Source organism: Stigmatopora nigra, chromosome 2 (assembly GCF_051989575.1).
Source record: "Stigmatopora nigra isolate UIUO_SnigA chromosome 2, RoL_Snig_1.1, whole genome shotgun sequence".
Taxonomy (NCBI): domain Eukaryota; kingdom Metazoa; phylum Chordata; class Actinopteri; order Syngnathiformes; family Syngnathidae; genus Stigmatopora; species Stigmatopora nigra.
In genome coordinates, this window is record NC_135509.1 from 4076055 (window position 1) to 4082946 (window position 6892).

General features: G+C 35.4%; 1 long non-coding RNA gene across 1 annotated transcript; it reads right to left on the reverse strand.

Moving 5' to 3' along the window:
* Nucleotides 1–2367: 2367 nt before the first annotated feature.
* On the reverse strand, nucleotides 2368–6789 carry LOC144192807 (uncharacterized). The gene is made up of 5 exons (XR_013325451.1): nucleotides 6680–6789; nucleotides 6420–6556; nucleotides 4723–4762; nucleotides 3562–3574; nucleotides 2368–3473 (listed from the first exon to the last, which is right to left on the reverse strand). It is a non-coding gene; the product is annotated as an uncharacterized LOC144192807 (long non-coding RNA).
* Between the last annotated feature and the right edge of the window lie 103 nt (nucleotides 6790–6892).

The window sequence follows — 6892 nt, forward strand, 5'->3', positions numbered from 1 at the left end:
GAGCACTGCACTCACAAAGGCAAAACAGCCAATCCTAGTCTCAATCTCTACTAGACACTATTCCATTTTTTTCATGTCAGTGTCATGACACCCACGCTTGACTTGTTCAATGTTGATGTTACATTTCAAGAGTTGGAGGTAAACATAAACATTATGATGAAAATGCAGCAGATAACATTGCCAGTTATTGAAAAGAGAAAAATATTCATGAATATTATTTTTTATAGATCTAAAACAATGTTTATTTTAGTTTTTTTAATGTATTTTTAGATCTTACAAAATGCGTTTTGAACTAAAAACAGAAAAAATGATTAAAACATTATTATTATTGATTTAAAAGGGGGAAATCAGGAAATTTAATATACATCTATACTTTTCATTTTAATTTAATCCTAAAACAGAAAATCAGCCCTCATGATTTACTTTCCCGGGCCACACAAAATGATGTGGCGGGCCAGATTTGGCCCTAGGGCCGCCACTTTGACACATGTGCCATAGAGCATTGAACAAACCATAATACTCATTGGCCTTTGCCTATTTCAGGCATTACATTCATTCGTTCATTCATTCATTTTCCACTCTGCTTATTATTTCCAGGATTGCGGGGGTGCTGAAGCCAAACCCGGCTGACTTCAACGAAAGGCGGACTACTGGTCACCAGTTAGTTGTAAGGAAACACAGAGACAGACCAGTACTTGCACTCACAATCACAGGGCCACCTATTGGGAAGTGAACCCACCAAGTCAGGTGAAATATCTCTGAACCATAACAATCGAATAAATAGTCAATGTAGATAAGTAGTTAGCATGAATAAGTGAGAGATAAGACGTTATATGAGATAAGAGATAAATAAGAAACTGCAAAAGTAACTAATATGGTTACTAGCATCCTTGAGCAAGACACCAATACCCCGAATGTGCTCATGACAGTAAATAAATGTCTCCTCCCGAAGGTTTTCATAGATTTAATTGTCATTATTATGAACAGACTATTGTCGCGTATGCACATTTTCTTTCCTGACAAAAACGACAAAAATGTGGTATATTGTTGAGGTGTAGATATGAACGTCATTGGTTGCATAGTGTTGCCAAAATCCACACCCGCAACTGCCTTTTTGGCATTCCGTTACACACAGAGTGCCCCACCTCTGTTAGATTTTGGATGCAATCCAACCTATTCGTTGACAGAACCATTTCGATCTGCCAGCAATACAATTAAAAGAGATATTTTACAGGTAGAGCAAATCGTTGTTTAAGTGGCCATTACGAGTGCCTCGCATGTTCTCCCCTGTGCCGCTTGGCCATGCACGGTAGGCTGAGAAAGGTTGTTTGTCTTCTTGTGGCTTCTGATTCCTATGCCCATAGTTATCTGGGTTGACACCCTATGACACTCTTGAGCAAGGGTGTCAGACTCAGGTTGGTTCGCGGGCCGCTTTAACGTCAACTTGATTTCATGTGGGCCGGACCATTTTAGATATAATATTTAGATTTTTTTATTTATTTAAATGGATTAAAAGAACTGGATTAAAAGCCCTGAATATTACATTTTTTATAGATCTAAAACAATATTAGCTTTTTTATATATATATTTTTAGATTTTACAAACTGATTTTTGAACTAAAAACAGAAAAAATGGATTACAAAAATACAATTATTGATTTAAAAGGGGGAAAATCAGGAAATTTAATACACATCTATACTCTTCATTTGAATTTGATCCTAAAACAGAAAGTCGGCAATCATGCTCATTAAGTGATACATTGATCTTAGACACTTCAAATGTGTGCACACACACATGTACAAACGCAATGCTATACAAATAATATTATTCAACATACATGATATGTAAATTAATAAATATGTGAATTCATAATTTATTTTGTAGCTCGCGTGTTTAATTAGTGTGATCTGAACACCCATAAAAGCTGAACTCTATCAGTGGCCCAGAAAAAAAAGGTAGATGTGAGGTTGGCTCCTTGAAAATTAAGGACATGGATCTTGAAAAAAGAAAGTATGAGGACCCTTCCTTGATCTATTAATCCCAATCTTCTTAAAATTGTTTATTACGTCGTCTGTTGGCTAAAAGGAACATTGCATGTGTATAATGCCTGACATACCATTGCTTTCAGGTTTGCCTTTTGGGTGTGTTGTATTTCCACATGAGTATAGTAGTAGTACTACCACACACATAATGAAAACTGGCAGAGCAAGTAGAACGACCCCACCCTGTTTTAAATGTTGTTTGGCTCACTTTAAATTCTCAAGAAGGTAACTTGCCACTCCCAAATTGTTCAAATTAAAATGTGGCTCTCTACTGCTGTTCAGAGATTATATTTGTCTTCTTAGAGACGGAAAAGATGTGAATAGATTGTGTTCATAACCATGATTTAATCAAAAGATTTGGAGACATGAATATTACATTTGAATTGGATAAAATGACATAAATTATAACAAATGAATACATTTACAATATAACAACAATGTATCCCTTACAAGAAAGAAAGGGTGAGCTAAGGAGTTAAAATTTTCACTCTTAAGATTATTTAACACAGCATTTTGCCTGGCTGCGTCTATAAAAACGGTGCGTCCTTTGTGTGTGTAAAATACAGAAATAGCACTCGTTACTGACACTGCGCCTAAAAATACAATGCGCCGTATAGTCCTGAGAAAACGGTACATTCTTAAATGAACTGTGGTATTTAAAGAACCTCTGAGCTGCTATGCAGATCACACCTTAAATCTAGAGGCGGGTAGGGAGGAGTGTGCTGGATTGAACGACAAAAAAATTAAGGGGAAAAATGTAACACTAAATCAAACAAACAAACAAAAACTCCCATCTGAAAATAGTGATATCCATGTATGAACCTTTACTGTTTCTTTGGAGTGAATACAGGTAAATAATCTCTGCTATAAAATGTTAGTGTTTCAGAATTTTTTTATTTCTTGTCTTTTCTTTGTGTTCACAATAGAATATTTTTCACCTGCAAGAACATTTAAATTGAGGTCTTTGGATGGTGTTAGGGTCAACTTCTCAAATCAAATTGGAGATACATTTGAGAAGAGACAGGTTTAGCAACAACTAGGCCTATACGAAATGTATGCCTTTTCTCTAATGGATATTCATTTCTCCAAATTTGCAGTTTCAGACAATATTGTGACTAAGGTCTTTTATTTATTTTGATTAAGACTGCTGTTATAAGGCAGTTCGGCTGCTTGCTAACCTGCCCCCTCTCAGTCTCCATTTGTCCAATTTTTGGGGACAAATCCAACAGTGGAAAAAATTCATAGCAAAGGAATGTTCAGTGTTATTTGTCTTCATGTCTGTTTGTTGAAAACCGGTACTGCACTTAAGCAACATTGAGAGTTACTATAAAGAAATATTGAAAACAGGGGCTTAGTGGGTTGAGTGCATGGTCCTATCCAGAGTATTTGTAGGCATGTTTTTATGATCCCTCCATGTTGTATAGGTTGAGTCTGTAAATTGGCAAAAAATAGAAGTATTGAAAAAATATGATACTTTTTACCTGAGACAAAAGTTGGATTTCCTGAGATGCTAACTTACCTTTGCCGTCAACCTGTCATAAAGATAGAGAAGAGCGATGAGTACACAATGAAGGTATTATGTATTACTATACACAAAACTGCATATGACTAACTTTAAGTAGCGATTTTTTGAAATATGGTGGCTCCTTAAAAGTAAAATTGTCCGTTAAATTGTAACGTCCAGAGTCTGACCAATATCAGTTCTTAAAGTCGAACATTTAGGAAGAAAAACATTTCTGATTACATCTTAATCCAAAAGAACACACCCTGTTTAATCCTTAATGTCCTGTCATATTTTGGGTATTCAGTTTTCCATCGATGCCAAATAAAAACGGGAAAATTCAACACAAAAATGTTGGCGACGGCAATGTTGCTTGACCGGTGTGATTATAGGACTCAGAGGGTCAATTTATCAAGTGCAGATCTCAGAACAATTTTATGGAATAAATTAGAAACAGCTGTGTGATGAATAGAATTTGACCCTGGTGGCCCGGCAGCTTGAGTGTTTAGCGCGCCGGCCTCACAGCTGTAGTGTCCTGGGTTCAAATCCAGGTCAGTCCACCTGTGTGGAGTTTGTATGTTCTCCCTGAGCCTGCGTGGGTTTTCCCCGGGTACTCCGGTTTCCCCCCACATTCCAAAAACATGCAGAAAATGAGATGAGATAATATACACTCATCAATGACCAATATACTGCTATGTAAGTATTTATAGTATGTTATATTGTAGAAAAAAATACAATTGGGGATGTGTATAGTGATTTGAAAAATGTATGTTATTACAGCTGTATTGTTATGTCCAATTGCTGATTTAAAGAGGTTTATTCATTTAATTCTCTTGAATATATACATATTTTTCTTCTTAACTTTTTATCAACCTTTTCAATGATGACAAAGCTAAGTCTTGGCTTAGGCTTTCTTTTTTTATGTTAGTTTCGTCTATAATGAAGTGTTTAACTAGTGAATATATTTTGGTTTTCAGTACATTTCCAACACTTCACCTGCTATCTTGTTTTTTTTTATTAATCCATATTAATACTAATTATAAAACTGAAATTTCATGTAGACCAAATGACTCATGTTGCAATTCCAGAGTGTCAACTTGCTAGTTTATCGGGTGCTACTTCATGAATGGAATTTAAAGTGTCACGAGAAAGGAAGAGGAAGAACAAGTCAGTTCATACCTTAGCTCCGCCGTTCACATCATACGCATTGCCGGAGCCCCTGCGGATGACAGCAAATAAAACATATGAAATGTTCTGAGGGTGTGACAGTATTTGTGTGCAGGGACAAAAGTTCAAGGTACATTCTTCTATATACATTTAGATGTCTCATTCTTTATACAGTAGCATTGTGTGCACACTATGATTCAAAAAGGCATCATGTCTTGCCTAAATTTAAAAAAAAAGCATGAGAGGAAACCAGAGTACTTGGAATAAACCCATGCAAGTGAGTGAAATACCGGGAGAACTTGCAAAATCCATTAGTCAGGAACGACATGGAATCAAACCCTCAACCCCAAAACTGTAACACTGATGCACTAACAACTAAAACCGACCACATACTTTTTAAATAATTAAGAAAAATTGAAACTTGAGTGGAAACCTTTTGTGTTGTAGCAATTTTGGTCCACTTCTGATTTATTTTGCATTTTATGCGGATTTATTTATTATATTTTTCACATTATTGACCAAACCTGAGTGTATGTCTTTTGAAAAACTGCTGACTGTAGTAGTATCACTTTGATCAAATTTGTTTTAGTAACATGTTCACTGATTTAATAACTAATGTCTAACTTAGCGGCTTTGTTGTGAAAGTCAATAGTGATAAAATGTGTTGCTGTACATTCTTTTGACTTAATACATTAGATAACAACTGAAATGATTCACATCTCTAAAAAAAATACCATTGCAGGTTCATTCCTTTGAGTGACAAACAACTTAAAGAATGCAATTAGCATCAGATAAGTGTGTATTTTCATCGACTCAGTCTTGCCTTGGTACTGGTATGTTTGGTAGTGGTGGGTGTGGAGACACACATGCATAGATACAGAAGGTGTGTCCAAAAATATGCACATTTGGGCCATTTGGCTACTCACAGGTTTTTGTGACCAACAGAAACTATTTACATTTAAAGTCATTCATTCATGTTAAACACTGGTTAACTATGTCAGAATCGCGGGGTGTTGGAGCCTATCTAAGCTGACTTTTTGGCGACAACCTGAACTGGTGCACAGTCAGTAGTAGGGCATACATTTTATGTCTTCAAACTAAATTTATGTTAAGACCAATCTTATGTATACATGTAATTCTATGTGTATATATGTTTGTATGTATGTATATGTATATTTATATATATATGTATGTATATTTATATATGTATCTTATATATATATGTATGTATATGTATATTTATATATGTATGTATATGTATATATGTATATGTATATTTATATATATATGTATGTATATTTATATGTAGTTATCCATAAATTTATTTATTTATCAACTTATTTATTACCTATTTATTTCTAGAATGTCTTTTTTCCTGTCTGTATTCTCATCCTCTTGCTACTGTGACAGGGAAATTTCCGAATACGGTATGAATAAAGTCGTCTAATCTAATCCAGAGATTCTTTTCATATTTTTTTTTAAAAGGCAACACCTTTTCAAACTATTCACCTTTCAAGTCTGACTAGTCTCTGTTTTGAGCAAATCAATTGACATCCAGGCCTCATACTTTCGCACGAATTAGATGCACTGTCAGATTTATATGTTAGTTTCAATGATGTTTACATCTACCATGTTTCCTTGAGAAAATATGTACATCTAGTGTAAAGAAAAAATATAGGAGGGACTCTCCCGGTAATGATTAAACTTACCTCCTGCAGTCATTGCAGAGAGCGACCAGACTAATGCTAAGGATGAGGAAGATGATGAGAGAGATGATGCCCACCTCGGCAGATGAAAAGGAAGACAACATGTCATACACTGCAATCGGAGCCATTCTGGAGTTGATCTATAAAAAAAAAAGCCAAACACAAATGATCTCCTACCAATTAAAGGTGAAATTCTATTTCAAGATAAATTTGTCAGACATATAAATCATTAGAAATATATATATGGTATATCTACCACTTACCTAATAGTGCTTGCTGCTTGTTTCACTGCTATGTGTCACCAACTGCTGGGACTCATTCAGATCATGTCACATTATTTTGCACACCGGCAGGCGTTGCCTTGACGGTGGGATTCCTTTTCACTAGTGTCCCGCCCGTTTTGAGGGAGGTGCCCACAAAAGTTGACAACCAAGCCATTGTGGTTACAATTTGCATCCCTTTAACTACACCTCTTC